Source organism: Mauremys reevesii, linkage group 3, assembly GCF_016161935.1.
Source record: "Mauremys reevesii isolate NIE-2019 linkage group 3, ASM1616193v1, whole genome shotgun sequence".
Lineage (NCBI taxonomy): Eukaryota > Metazoa > Chordata > Testudines > Geoemydidae > Mauremys > Mauremys reevesii.
In genome coordinates, this window is record NC_052625.1 from 55,010,326 (window position 1) to 55,026,375 (window position 16,050).

Here is a 16,050-nt window from a genome sequence, read left to right on the forward strand (position 1 = left end):
TGCCCCGCAGATGTTATGCAATTGCAACTGTGTGACATGGGGATCTGCCCAATTATAAAGAGAAGGAGAAGTGTCTATGCAATATGGTATTAAGCTGCAGATTCACATTATGAAAGAGTTTAGGAAGCTACTGGCACTAGAAAATTGGTGAGAATTTTCTCCTGAGGTGAATTTTTCAATTCGTGGACATGCACATTTTTTGCTAAAACCCACCAAAATTCTAATAGTTACGTTACATCATACAGTCAGGGAATATAAACCTGCCCGGACAGCTATGTATCCAGTCAGCCATAAATAACAGAACTCAAATTTCATATACCAAGCACTTACAATTAATAAATGTTTGCCATAAATATTTGACAAAATAATTCCAAATAGTTTATACATTTGAGGAAATGATTAGCAATTGGTGGCTAATTCACAAATAGCATAGAAAGGCTATATCCACCAAATACATTATGCCCTCGGCTCTAGTAATCACTGATCCTGGAGAGAAAAAGAAATGCAGAAGAGATCAGAGTCTCTGAGAGGTCTGGGGGCAACAGCAGGGGCATCCATAGAAAAGCACAGTCCTGGAAACACAAGATGTAACACAAAAGAAGTGATTTAATTATATAAACAGATAATAGATAAAGGCTCACTAGGTGCTTTATATCAAGGGACCAGCCACCCCATCCTCCATCCCAAGATCCCATCAAATACCTTTGTACAAGACTGCATCACTCCACCAAATGACTCTCCTGACAGTGGGATTGGGGGAAAGCAGAAGAAAGCCCTGTATTTAAAGGTAGCAGTCAGAATGAACACACTGGCTCCTCCACCAGTCTGTACCTTCCTACAAGGAAGGGGGTTATGTTCCACTCATCCAGTAATTTCTAACAGAGGAGGGGTCTAGACCTCCTCTTACCCCACAAGAAGTGACATGAAGTACTCCTGTGATTTAATATGTACTTACCTGGTAGAGGAGATACCATGATCATGAAGGTGGTTTTCCCAGAGTGAGGCTCATCCATTGCACTGTGAGTGTGCTGACCCCTGCGATTTCCCCAAATGCGGGAAACATGACTGCATAATTTGTGGTAGTGGGGGACTGCGTTCGTGCTTTCCCCTGGAAAAAAAAAATATGTCAGCTCTGCTAGAGCAAACTAGCTAAGAATCTTTAATGTTGCCAACTCTCCAGGATTGGCCTGGAGTCTCCTAGAATTGGCATTAATCTCCCAGCGACTACTGAAAGCAATCCAGGAGATTTTAATAGGATATTTTAAGAAAATGACATTATGTCATGTTGGGGAAAAAAATCTCCCGGAATAGCTTCAGTCAGAGTTGACAACCCTAAGTCCTTTCTGGGTTCTAGGGAGGAAATTCAAGGACAAAATTCCCACTAGTGCAGCTATTTTGGTGGTAGCACTGTTCAGTCTTACTGTTGCCCTGCTCATGTACTCACTTAGGTCAATGCAAAATGAGTGTAAAACACTACCAGATAAGCATTTTGCATCCACTTCCTAGGGTTACCATATTTCAGGTTCCCCAAAAGAGGACACTATGGGAGGAGAGAGGCTGAAGGGGAGAGGGGGAGCTAGAGGAGGAGTATAGGTGGAGGAGCTGGAGGGGATACCTGCAGCAGGGGGACTCACTGGAGGTGGGGGGCAGTGTAATTCCCTGTTATAGTGGCATGGCAGCTAATGCAAGCCCAGGACGCAGTGACAGACAGCCACCAGTCAGCACCTACCTGCGGGATCCCCTCCCCAGGTTTGGGAGCTGGGGCCTAGGTGGGTGGGATCCAGCAGCTGTGGCTGCAGGGGAATGGACCAATCAGCTGCCAGTTCAGGGGCGGGACTAATCAGGAAGCAGACCAAGCGGGGCTCTTTCTGAGCTGCAGCGACTACTCTGCAAAAATCCAAGACATTTTCTGTTATTTGAAAAATCTGCCTGGACGGAGGCTCAAAGAAGAGGCAATGTCTGGGTAACCCTATCACTTTGCCCTAGTGAAAATGGTCTCACAAGGTGCAGAAGAATCACCATTGTTATGTAGATGACTTTCAGGCTCTGGCAAAAGTTTTCAATACCACGTCCCTTAACATAGACAGATGGGGTAAATTTACACAGTGCAGAATGTGGCTGCTGGAGCTGGAGAACTATCTACACCAAGGCCTTTCTTAAAAGAACCCTAGTGTAGACCCAGTTATACCAACAGAATGTCTATTTTTTCATGTACTGTGTATATACCTGCCTACTGTATTTTCCACTCCATGCATCTGATGAAGTGGGTTCTAGCCCACGAAAGCTTATGCCCAAATACGTTTGTTAGTCTCTAAGGTGCCACAAGTACTCCTTGTTGTTTATACCAGTATAGTTTAGTCTGCTTTGGCCATGTGAAATAAGCTCTACCCCGGCTTTTGCTGACATAACTAAGTCAGTAAACAACCACACCTGTTATTGACATAGTCATTTTGGTAAAACTTTCCTATGGCCTGATCTATGCTCTGTGGAGACAGCGCTTGCTTGACTGAAGTTCTTCCGTCTACCCTAGCTACTGCCTGTTGGGAAGGTGGATTACCTTATGCTGACAGAAGAACCCCTCCTGCCAGGTTATGTAGTAGTGTTTACAATGAATTACTACAGCGGCACAGCTGCAGTGGGGAAGCAAGAGCGTGCCTGGGGCAGCATGCCGGTTGCCGTGAGGGCAGCAGTCAGGCAGCATTTGGCGGCAGGCTTGCGGGAGGTCTGCCGGTCCTGCAGCCTCGCGGCGGGTACGCTGAAGGCGCAGCACCGGCAGATCACCCGCAGAAATGCCGTCAAATCTGCGTCCCCAGCGGACCACCTGCAGGGATGCCGCCAAAGGCCGCCTGACTGCCGTGCTTGGGGCGGCCATAAACAGAGCTGCCCCTGGGGGAAGCTATGCCACTGTAGCGTTTAGAGTAGACAAGCCTAATGTTGCTAGTGCTGGTAGGAAGTTTGCTAAACAAGTACAAGATCAAACAATGTTTTAACCACATTGGGACACTCCTGTAAGGCAAGAAGCTCCTCTGATAGAGTTGACTTTACGGAGTAGCGGGTACTGACATGAATATTGTTAGCAAGTGCATAGTTTGTCTGTCTGTCTCGGAAACAACTCTGTGAATCAATAGCCAGGGAAATGGTCTCCACCCTTGAAGTGTTGAGCACCTATAGTTGCTGATTTGAGACACATTTGTGCTGGCTCAGGGTTAGCTTGAGAAGGGGCGTGACACCTCCACTTGTTTTCATTGACTAACCTGAATTTCATGTTTGTGCCCTGAAAGATCTGAATAAATCTCTGCTCATAGAGGAGGAGGAGGGACCATCAAGGAAGATTGTATGGCAGGGTTTTTACAGCATCCATCAACAGGATTTGAAAAGGGCTGTCAAGAGAACATCTGAAGTGGCTTTGCTGGGACAACACTACTATAATCTCCTTCATGGTAAATGCAGACAGCTCCTCTTTCATTAAGTCCTTGGCTTCCACAGTCTCCTGGGAGGTGCCCACTTCTCTGGTGCTGGCCAGGGCTGAAAAGTTTCACAGCCTTTGGGGTCCGTTCCTAGATTGCATGGCAACAGGATATTAGTTACTCACTCTGGTGTCTGGGGTCTCCACACAACACTTGGTACCAGACACAGCAGCTTTCAAACATGTCTTCCCTACTCTTTTCTTTGCATTTGCTTCTTCTTTTCTCCTGTACTCTGTTTCTTTGTAGCCTTTTCTTTTTAATTAAATTCAGATTATAAACTCTGCAGGGTAGAGACTTTTTCTTCAGAGTTGACTGCAAAGCACCATACAAGTATACATAATATGGCTGAGTGATAATTTAGTGGCTTCCCTCCCCCCAAAGGGTGAAAGTATCTTAAAGGACTTACAGGTACGCAGGGCTTGGGTCCCAAGCAAGAGGTGGGGCCTCAACCAGAAGACTTTAAATCTCGGAGCCCTTCAAATACAGATTTAAGGGGCCCAGGGTTCCAGCTACAGTAGTGGCAGCCCCGGGCCCTTTAAATCACCACCAGAGCCCTGGCCTTTAAATCACTGCTAGAGCCCCATGGTAACAGTAGCTGCGGAGGTGGCCAGGAGCTCCAGGGCTCTGGCGGCAATTTAAAGGGCCAATGACTTCCAGCTGCCACCACTACCCTGGGGCTCTGGCAGTGGGGCTCTGGCGGCAATTTAAAGGGCCCAGGGCTCCAGCTGCTCCTGCCTGGTGCCCAAGGCCCTTTTAAATTGCTGGTCTGGGGAGGCTGCCCCCTGCCAGTATGGTCAGCTGTGTACTGGCTCTTGCCGATGCGCTGTACCACACTGTACTGGCTTACTTTCATCTCTGCCCACCCCCTCTCTTGGAAAAGGTTGGGCTATAGTGCTTGATACTATCCACAGGGATCAGTTTGGGGACCATCTTATTTAACCCTTTTATTACTGATCTTGGCACAAAAAGCGGGAATGTGCTAATAAAGTTTGCGGATGACACAAAGCTGGGAGGTATTGCTAACACAGAGAAGGACTGGGATATCATACAGGAATGAATGACCTTGTAAACTGGAGTAATAGTAATAGGATGAAATTCAATAGTGAAAAGTGCAAGGTCATGCATTTAGGGATTAATAACAAGAATTTTAGTTATAAATTGGGGACACATCAGTTGGAAGTAACAGAGGAGGAGAAGGACCTTGGAGTATTGGTTGATCACAGGATGACTATGAGCCACCAATGTGATATGGCCGTTAAAAGAGCTAATGCAGTTTTAAGATGCATCAGGCGAGGTATTTCCAGCAAAGATAAGGAGGTGTTAGTACCGTTATATAAGGCACTGGTGAGACCTCATCTGGAATACTGTGTGCAGTTCTGGTCTCCCATGTTTAAGAAGGATGAATTCAAACTGGAACAGGTTCAGAGACGGGCTACTAGGATGATCCGAGGAATGGAAAACCTGTCTTCTGAAAGGAGACTAAAAGAGCTTGGCTTGTTTAGCCTAACCAAAAGAAGGGGGGATATGCTTGCTCTTTATAAATATATCAGAGGGATTAATATTAGGGAGGGAGAGGTATTATTTAAACTTAGTACCAGTGTGGACACAAGAACAAATGGATATAAACTGGACACTAGGAAGTTTAGACTTGAAATTAGACGAAGGTTTCTAACCATTAGAGGAGTGAAGTTCTGGAACAGCCTTCCAAGGGGAGTAGTGGGGGCAAAAGACATCTGGCTTTAAGACTAAGCTTGATAAGTTTATGGAAGGGATGGTATGATGGGATAGCCAATTCTGGCAATTAATTTTGGCAATTGATCTTTGATTATCAGCAGGTAAGTATGCTCAGTGGTCTGTGATGGGATGTTAGATGGGATGGGATCTGAGTTACTGCAGAGAATTCTTTCCTGGGTGCTGGCAGGTGAGTCTTGCCCACATGCTCAGGGTTTAACTGATCGCCATATTTGGGGTCGGGAAGGAATTTTCCTCCAGGGCAGATTGGCAGAGGCCCTGGAGGTTTTTCGCCTTCCTCTGCAGCATGGGGCATGGGTCACTTGCTGGAGGATTCTCTGCAGCTTGAGGTCTTCAAACCACAATCTGAAGACTTCAATAACTCAGACATAGGTTAGGGGTTTGTTATAGAAGTGGATGGGTAAGATTCTGTGGCCTGCTTTGTGCAGGAGGTCAGACTAGATGATCATAATGGTCCCTTCTGACCTTAAAGTCTATGAGTCTATACTATACACCCCACCCCCCTCTTTCAGGCAAGTAAAAATTAGCAAACATTTCTTAGCTACTGCAGTGAACCTCCCTCTTCTCCTTTGGCTGGGGGCCTAACAGCTCTTACCTTTCCAGTAAAATGACTGCAAGGGCATGTGGACTCCTTGTTATTTTCAATGGAGATGGATAGTACAACCAATCCTGGCTCTCATCCATTCAACACTAGTTCTGTTTCTTCTCTGTAAACTGAGGCTTGTTCTACACTATAACGTTTTGCCGACATAGCTACGTCAGTGAAGGATGTGAAAAAAGCACACACACGCACACACACAGACACACGCACAGACACAGCTGACATAGCTATGCCTGCAAAACCCCCAGAGTAGACAACTCTGCTGACAGAAAAGTGCTTCTGTTGACATACATTGCATCTCCATTAGGGGGCTCTGCCAACATAGCTATTCCAGCCAAGGCTCTGTAGTACAGACCAGTGGTTCTAAACCTTTCCAGACTACTGTATCCTTTTCAGGAGGCTGATTTGCTTTGTGTACCCCCAGGTTTAAAAACGACTTGCTTACAAAATCAAACTTAAAAGCATAGAGGTGTCACAGCACCCTCTTACTGACAAATGGCTTACTTTTGCATTTTGACCATATAATTATAAAACAAATCATGGGTTGAGAAACATTGGTGCAGACAAAACCTGAGAAGTGGCTTCACCCGACTAGTTATCCTTCAATTACTGTATTTACATAGTCAAGTTACTAAACATTTTGCTCTCCCCACAGTATTTTGTCAGCCATAGATGACCATGTTCTCACCAGTAGGAAATAAAAGTGCTTCTCAGCATTACTCCACACACACACACAGCAAAAAAGCCTGGTCGACCATACACAGACTCTCTGACAATACAAAGATAGGTGGATATTTCAACATCTTGACTGGTCGGATTGCCCACCAAATGCTACTCAATAGGCAGGTTAAGCAGACTACCACCAACTAGTCATCACTTAGGCAAATGCCCCTGGATACATCCAGCAATCTAGATCTTACAGCACCCTTCACCATGGAGGAACTGGACGCTGGCATCAGTTCCCTGAAAATGGGAAAAGAAGTAGGCTTAAATTACATCCAAACCAAACAAATCAAAAATGTCGACCCCTCACACATGGAAGTGGCTCCTAAATATGTTCAATCTCTCTCTCATCCAGCTCAAGATACCGAAAATCTGGTGGCAAACCAAGCTAGCAGCCCTTTTGTAGCCTGGTATGGAACCATCCAGCCCCAAAAACCTTTGACCCATCTCACTCCTGTGTGATATTTTAAAAATTGTCTGAGTGGTTATGGTCATGTCACCTTACACAAGTTATTGAACCACTGCTTATCAGTGAACAGGCTGGCATTCACCCAGGTCAGTGATGGACTGGACAGCTTCTGAACTTGACACAACATATTGAAGGTGGGTTGATTGGGAGCAGTGTTTGTTGATCTCTCAGCCACCTATGATTCAGTCAATCATTGTAAGTTTCTTGCCAAGGTACTAATGGTGACAAAGAACCACCAGTTCATAAACCTAATGCAGACCACACTAGAGAATAGAAAATTCTTCATGAACTTTTGTGGAAAACAGAGCCAATGACAATGACAGAAAGATGGCCTCCCCCAAGATAGAGTCTTAGCACCTACATTATTTAACATAGACACAAACAACCAGCCAAGCTACACTGGCACAAGGTGCATTATCTCTGCATCACCACACAACACAAGGAGTTTGGTGTGAGAGAGAGTGTACTCTGGTGAATGCACATAACATCCTAGAAAGGTATTACGCCGCCAAACAACAATGTGCAAACCCAGCAAAGACACAAGTCAGTGCATTCCAGCTCAAAAACAAAGGCCAAATACAAACTCAGTATCAGCTGGGCTGGGACGGAACTTACTCGCTCCATAAATCCCGAATATCTTGGTGTTACTCTCAACCGCACGTTCTCCTTTAGAGCCCACATTGAGAAAGCTAAGGTTAGAATGCAAAACAACACTCTCAGTAAACTGGTTACCCACTCTCTCTGCAATCAACAGCATTAGCACTTTGCTGCTCCTCTGCTGAATACACCTGCGTAGTGTGGGCAGGATCCCCTCACACAAAGAAGCTAGACTCTGTACTTACCACTGCCTGCTGCTATATTACAGGACGCCTTAAGTCTATCCACATCAACAGCCTCTACATCCTTGCTCCTCCTGATATATGCTGGGAAGTTGCTAATAGAGTTGAGCACATAAGGCAATGCACAGATCCAAGACATCCGCTATATGATATAACATTGATGCTGAGTTGACTGAAGTCATGACAAAGTTCTCCTGCCACCGTTAAACCCCTCGATTTGTCACACAAACAGACAAGGGGTCAGTTATGACAAACAAGGCCCTGTAGCCTGTGTGATCCAGTTCCCAGTCAAGCATCCACCACCCGGTGCAGATTAGCCCTGGACTATAAGGCATTGCTTTAATTGACTCCACACTGGAGTTGGACAGTCTAGAGACGCAATGATCAAGTGGGCTACTTCATTGGCCCCAATATCTGGGACTGTGGCAGAGCGCCTCAAAAGATGGGGCATCTCCTGCAGTGCCAGCTGCTTGAGTGACTTGGTGGAATGCAATGATCGGGCAATTAAATATGCACAAACGTGATGGAAAGCAGCATGAGGACATGACAAGAAGATCTTGGAGCTAGCAGTAAAATTTTGGAAATGCAGTAGGAGAACTTGAATGAGTCAAGTACCAGATAGTTCCATCACACTGATCAGGCAATTGGCACCAACATTTCTTCCCCCCACCCCCTCCTCCTCACCAATTACAGCATTAGTAAGTCCTTTCATTTTCAGTTTAAACCAATTTTTACTGAAAAAATCCCAGGTTTTACAAAACGTATTATTTGGTTTTTTTCCAGTTTTCACCCTTCTTTTGTATCATTCAAATATATATTAAAAATAACTTGTTTTATTAGGAAAATACAATACATTGCATGAGATATATGTATTCTGATAATACATTAGTCTGTGTGTATATGAAAAGCTGCCTGTTGAAGTAAGGCTATGGATTAGTCTAGAAGATACGCACAAAAAACGAACAGGCACGCACGCAAGCTCTGAAGTGTGTGCATATCTGAACGTACTGATGAATCTCACGCCCACCACCTCACAGCTTGAAATGTGTAGCGGATAACTGTTTAAAGATCTGACACACTAAAATGGGAAGAAAATGAAAATCTGTATCAGAATACATTTCAGAACATACGGAAGTATTCAAAAAAGTTATTAAAAAAAAACACAACAGGAGAAAAGGATGGAGTTGAGTGTATGCAGTGCAAATGGTGTGGCCCAATAATTAAATGTAAATATTTATAGGCTAATAGTTCTAAGTCTGCAATAGTAAACTGTTTATTCAAATGAAAAGTTGTATGTGGGGATTAGAGATATATAGTTTTCTTTAAACGCAGAGGTGGCATTGTGTTTTGAGTCCTGTTTTAGTTCTGTGGCAAACTACATTAATGCTTTGATGAATGGAATTCAGTCTATTTAATACTTCCCCCGCCTCGTCCTTCCATCCACCAAAATAAACCCCGATATTTACCCAGAAAAATTATGAATGTTTTTCCCCACCAACTTTCATCTATTTTTGTTGTTGCAGTAATAAACACGAATAAATTCCTGGGAAACATTAAATAAAATAAAAATAAAAAATGAAGGGCACTAAGCATTTGACAAGACTCACTTTTTCCTTCTTAAAGGATCATAATTCCCCACCCATCAAAGAGGACTGACAACAAGGTGAAAAGAGGCAACATGCTGCATGATTAGAGCAGGGAACCAAGAGTCAGATCACCTGGGTTCTGTTCCTGACTCATTGAGTGGCCTTGGCAAGTTAGTTAACCACCCAGTGCTCTCTAGTTTCTCCATCTGTGAAATGGAGATAATGACACCCTATCTCACACAGGTGTGCCGAGATTTAGTGAAATAATGTTTGCAAAGCAATTTGAGATCCTCCCTTGAAAGATGTGTGGTCACTTCTGTATGCGTGTGCATGCTGCTCCATTAACACCGCCCTTCACTGGCCAGAAGATGTCCCTCTTTAAGAGAACACGCTACCCCTCCCAGCATGGCATTAGAGCAGCAACACATCTACAGCTGAGCAGTAGAGCACATCTGCAGTCTGAACTAGCAGCTCCTGCACAGATTTAAAAAAAACGCTATTAAAACAAAACCCTACACTGCACACACAATTCTCTCCCCGGGGACTGTAAGCTAGAAAGCATCACAGAATCAAAGGGTCAGACGGGACTGCAAGAGTCGTCTAGTCTAACCCTTTGCCGAGATGCAGGATTTGCTGTTGCTAAACCATCCAAGACAGATGGCTATCCAGCCTCCTTTTGAAAACCTCCGGAAAAGGAGCTTCCACAACCTCCCTAGGCAGCCTGTTCCATTGTCTTACTGCTCCTACAGTTAGGAAGTTTTCCCAGAGATTTAATCTAAATCTTCTAGGCTGTAGTTTGAACCCACTGCAGCTTGCTTTGCCCTTTGTGGCAAGAGAAAACAACTTTTCTCCATCTTTTTTATGGCAGCCTTTCAAGTATTTGAAGACTGCTATCATATCCCCCCCCCCCCCCCCGCAATCTCCTCTTTTCCAAACTAAACATACACAGTTCCTTCAGCCTTTACTCATATGGCTTGTGTTCCATCCCTTTGATCATCTTTGTCACTCACCTCTGGATCCTTACCAATTTCTCCACATCTCTTCTATACACTGGTGACCAAAATTGGACACAGTTCTCCAGCTGAGGCCTAACCAGTGCCAAGTAGAGCGGTACTATCCCCTCCCATGATTTGCATGCTATGCTTCGGTTAATACAACCTAAAATTGCATTTGCTTTTTTTGCAACAGCATCATCACATTGCTGACTCATGTTGAGGCTGTGATCCACCACAACTCCTAGATCCTTCTCAGCAGTGCTGCTGCCGCCAATTTTTCTTCCCTAAGTGTAGCTCCTCGTATTTGTCTTTGTTGAATTTCATTTTGTTGTGAATGAACCACATCTGACAAATGTTAGGCCAGGTCTACACTACAGACTTCTGCTGCCATAACTATGTTGGTCATGGATGTGATGAGCTGTGATCCCTGGCTGACATAGCTGTGCCAGCAGAGGACCCTAGTGTAGATGCAGCTATACTGGCAAAACTGTCTTGTTTTGCTCACAGAGGGTGGTTTTACTATAGGTACAAAACGCAGCTTTGCTGCTATAGCTGCATTCACCCTAGGGGCACTTTGCCCGTATCGTATACCAGTACCGTACTCCTAGGATAGACGTGGCCTTTGCCATGTTATTTCACATGCTATTGGAAGGTGCTCAAGTACTACAGTGATTAGGATAGTTTGAGAACCTGTACAGAATAGAACAAAACAAGAACAGATGAAGCCATAAAGCAGCACTGGTAGCGTGCTAAAAATATCAGTGTGGTTGTTGCGGCAGAGGTGGTGGCTCTGGCTAGCCACCTGAGCTAGGATCCAGGGGATTGGGTGCACTTGGCCTCATGCCACTAGACCAAGCCACTGCCCATGCCATAATGTCCACAATGCTATTTTTAGCATGATAGTTGAACCCTGTTAGCAGAAGTCTGTCTGCTCGGGCTGGGAGGCACGTTCCCAATTACAGTGTAGACAAACCTAAATAGTGGAGGGACAATTAATCTGACCATCCTTCTGAATCGCCAGTTTACATACAAAGCCTGCATAAGAGCACGGAAAAGGTCAAATAGGTTCCCTGATCAGTGTGGAGGGTCACAGACATGGGATCAGAAGCCAAGACTTCTGGCATACTGTGGCCATTGTACAAGACAGACACCTTCCCCTTATCACTGCTGCAGAATGTCAATAGAGTTGTCTTCCCTTCTCAGGACAACCAGTCCCCACAGGCAATGATTTACTCGTCACATTTTGAGGAGTGTGGAAGCCATTCTGGTGCCTCAATGCTTGAGACTGAGGTAAATGGAGGAGCATCATAGTACTGGGCCCTATGCCTGCCAGGTGTGGGACTAGAACGGAGAGAGCTCATCGCCTTGCAGGATGGAGCCCATGTTTATCAGAGGATAATGCCAGCCTCAGAACAATCTACAGAAGATGGGAGGATGAGAACAGTCTCTGGCTGGGAGATTACTGAATGCACAAAACTTATTCCCAGTGTCCTAAAAACAACCAACCAAGCAACCCTCCCCCTCCATGTTCTACAGTTCTATAGCAGCCTAGCTTCCCCGCCCATCCTATTCTGTATGGATCACTGGACCCCAGCAGTGCACCAGTTCCCCGAGAGCATGTGGCTACAAACTCAGTTTTAACCCAGCACTGTTGACACAACATTCCCTTATTCTTCAGTGTGTGTGTGTGTCCATTCCCTGATTCTGCCAAACTCTCATGAAAGAGCTTACTAGTGGAACTACTGGTAGAATAAATACTTCTCCGTGTGAACAAGAGTGTCAGGATGAGTTCTGTGAGGGTCAGTTGCACTTTCATTGCCTTCAGTTTAGACCTTATCTAAGCAGGAGTGTTAGCCACTGGTGTAAATCATACATTGTTGCAGCCGCACCAGTGGCTAAAACCCCAATGTAGATAAGGCCAACAGGTAACTAAGGAGCCTAAATCCTATTTTCAAAAGTGACTTAGGCACTTCAGACCCTAAATCTCATCAAAAGGCACTGGAACTTAGGCTCCTAAATCGCTTAGGGGATTTTGAAAATTTTACTCTAAATCTCATTTACAGGGCTGTGCTAACAAGACCCCACCACATAAGACACACTTTTCATTAGCAGCAGTCTGTTGTTTTCTTGGGAACAAAACCTTATCTGCTGTGCAAGGGGTGTAATTGCTCTTTGATAGCAGTAACTTTCTCTAGCACCCTTCAGCTCAAGGATCCTAAAGCAACTCCTAAATTATATACATAGAACACCATTGAAATGCAGCCACCTCTGGGGAGGAACACAACTGTCCGCTGCACCATAGTGCAGGAAGGGAGAATGCTGACCAAAGATATTGGTGAAAGTCCATGCTATTGCAATATTCAGCCTAGTATACAAAGTTTTTTGTGCCAATATAACTATTTTGGTCAGGGGTGTGCTTTTTTTACCCAAATAGTGATACATAGTGTAGATGCAGTTATATTGGTATGAATGTGCCTATTGGTCAGGGCCGGCTCCAGACCCCAGCGCGCCAAGCACGCGCTTGGGGCGGTGTGCCGTGGAGGGCGCGGCGCGGGCTCACTCCACGCGCGCAGGCATGCCTGCGGGTCGTCCCTGGTCCCGGGGCTCGGTGGACCGTGGACCTGCCGCGGGAGTGTCCGCTGGTCGTTCGGTGGAGCATCGTGTAGGCATGCCTGCAGCCTGCAGGACGCAGAGCGGACCACCAGACCAGCCCCAGGCATGCTCATGAGGGGTCCACCCACCGGCGCGACCGCGACCACCAAGACCACCACCACACGCCCCCACTCGCGCACGCCGCGCACGCGGCTAGAGCCGCCCCTGCTACTGGTATTGCTTATTGCCCTTCCCATACGGGAATAGCTATGGGTTCTCAAACTGGAGACTGTGTGACCCCTCAGGGGGTCGCGAGGTTACTACATGGAGGGTCGTGAGCTCTCAGCCTCCATCCCCAAACCCCACTTTGCCTCCAGCATTTATAATAGTGTTAAATACAAAAAAAGTGTTTTTAATTTATAAAGTGGTGGGGGGGGGTCGCACTCCAATGCTTGCTGTGTGAAAAGGGTCAGCCGTACCACTGTGAGAACCACTGGCCAATATAAAAGCACCTTTTCCCAGTATAATTGCGTCCACACTAGAGGGGTTGTACCTCTTTAACTATACCAGCATGCTTAAAGCAGAACAACTTTTGTGTATAGACAAGCCCTTTGTCTGCTCTCTTTGACAGTGTTATCAGGGTTTTAACATCCACCCAGAGCAGAACAGAGCTTGGGTTTTAAGCTCTGCAGGTGCAGCCACAACACCCAGGATGCTTCTGTTACTCCTGGCCCATCAAAGAGCCGAGCCCTGTAGTGTGATACAGAGTTCCAGCAGCCCTGTCTTGACTTTGGTGAGTGTGCCGCTGGTCCGAAAAGTGGCTGTGTGAAAATAGCACTTTCCTTGTGTATACTCAGACTCACAGCTGATTAGGGAGTTGGCGCATGCATCAAGAGAACTGTCCAGTAAACCCGGCTTCTAACATCTCTGATCCCGAGAAGGGCTCATTTACTGGTGATGGTGCAGGAGGCAGAAATAACCCAGCTTGGCTCTCAGATCCCAGCAGGAGTTTACATAGATTACAGTGTGTATGGTGGGGGCGGGGAGAAAATCTCTTTACTCTTACACTAAGCACATTGGATCTGAAGATGAACAGAATGCCACAATGCCATTTTAACAGCATGACTTTGAGAGCAGACCAGCACCTTATGTAGAACTATGGTGCCACACAGTCCTATCTACCATTTGGACCAATATGGTAGAGAGAGAGGCAGAGCCCTGGGCAAAGAGTCACTCATTTAAAAAAGAGCTTCTCTTTGCCCCCTTTAATACACATGGTAGCCACGCTGAAATGCAACTGCAGGAAGAGGATAACTATGGTTATATTTTGTCCATTCGCCCAGGAATGAGCTTTGCAATAGCCCAACCCTGCTCTCATGCCATTTCCAGCAGCGATAACAAACAGTTCTGAAAAACGTAAATGATTGTGCTGGAGAGACGGTGAGGAGGGGCTGACATTTTTTAAATTATTTCCAAAATATGAGAGGTCTTGTGTTTAAAGCACTGAACTGAGATGCAGGAGACCTAGGTTCAATTCTGGCTCTACCATAGGCTTCCTATGTGACCTTGTGTAAATTACCTGATCACTCTGTGCCTCAGTTTCCCCATCCATTCTTGTGTTAGGCACTCTCACACTCTGGCTACAGGTAGGTAAGCACAATAGAAATGCCTACAAGTAAAATAACTACTATTCTAAAGATTTGGGGGCCACTTTCAGCTTTCAGCTACCCCAGCTATCTCAAGACAATTATGCTGTCACAGCTCCACTGATGTAGTGGAGAACAGAATCTGACTATAGACCACTACTACAGGGGCAGTTATACCTCATCCACACCAATGGCACCACTGTGTTGTAAGAGACAACTTAATAAGCACACACTCCTGTTTAGCACAACCCAAGATGTATGGACTAGAACTAGATGACCTCCTGAGGTCCCTTCCAACCTTGATATTCTATGTAGCACAGACAGGATCACATCGTGTCCGGTCACATTCTGGGTCTCCTTCTTTAGCATAATAATAATTTCTCTCTTTGCCTAACTGCCCCCGTCACCTCTAGCTGCTTTAGTATTTGTCACCTGACCATTTCCTCTCAAACCCTGTGAGCATTCCACCACTTCAAACCCTGTCAAAGGACTTTACATGCTGCTTAGACATTGGCAGCACCATTTTCCAGCCATGCTCCAAAGGCCCTAGCTACACCACAAAAAACCAAAACCAACCTGGACACAACACCATTGGCCTTCGACGCAGCTCTGTCTTGCAGGTTCATCCATGGCTTTAGCATGGTTCAGTCTGTTCTCATTCTGCACTGCAAGGTGAGAGAGTGAGCGCTTTATCTAATTCACACAGGTGCTTAGAAAGCAAGTTGATTAGGGCCTTAGGAATGCTTAATATAGACAAACACATGGCTGATTGGAGATGGACTCCCTCTTTTTAACTGCTACAGCATGTTTCTTTGAATCTTGCTTATGGCTGGGGGAGATGGTGTAAGACTACAGCTCCATGCCCCACAGGCAAACTAGCTTTGAGGTAGGTCAATCATCTGGCAATGATCTTGCCAAGTTTGCTGTGCTTCCTAGTTAAATGTGGAACACAGCATCAGTCACTCCCCACCCCAAGGATATTCTCCTGTAAATTACCTGATCTTTTCAAGATTCCATACCCTCCCTCCCACAGAGTCACAACTCTCATCCTAGAACATGGGAGTGTGTGCACTGGGCATTGGATGGGTTTGCATTTCAGGTTACAAATGAAACTTGTGGGTTTATCAATATGAACTCCTGGGTTTCTCAATCATCTTATTCCTTGCTAATGAGTCACAGTTTGGAGCCTTTAATCTGGCCAATAAGCAACTGATAGATGGCATTTCCCAATGGGCTAATTGGAAGCATTTCATCTTAGCTCTCATACTATTTCTTTTGAAAACACTTTTCTGCCGCCTCCTCCAAAGAAGCAATAGCTTTACAAAAATATTTGCACATTGTTTGGCCCCACCAGTTGATTATGAACTAATAAAATTCCAT

General features: G+C 45.5%; 1 non-coding gene across 1 annotated transcript; it reads left to right on the plus strand.

Annotated features, from left to right (window-relative positions):
• Positions 1-947: 947 nt before the first annotated feature.
• On the plus strand, positions 948-1,111 carry LOC120402489. The gene has a single exon (XR_005597270.1). It is a non-coding gene; the product is annotated as a U1 spliceosomal RNA (small nuclear RNA).
• The last annotated feature ends 14,939 nt before the right edge of the window (positions 1,112-16,050 follow it).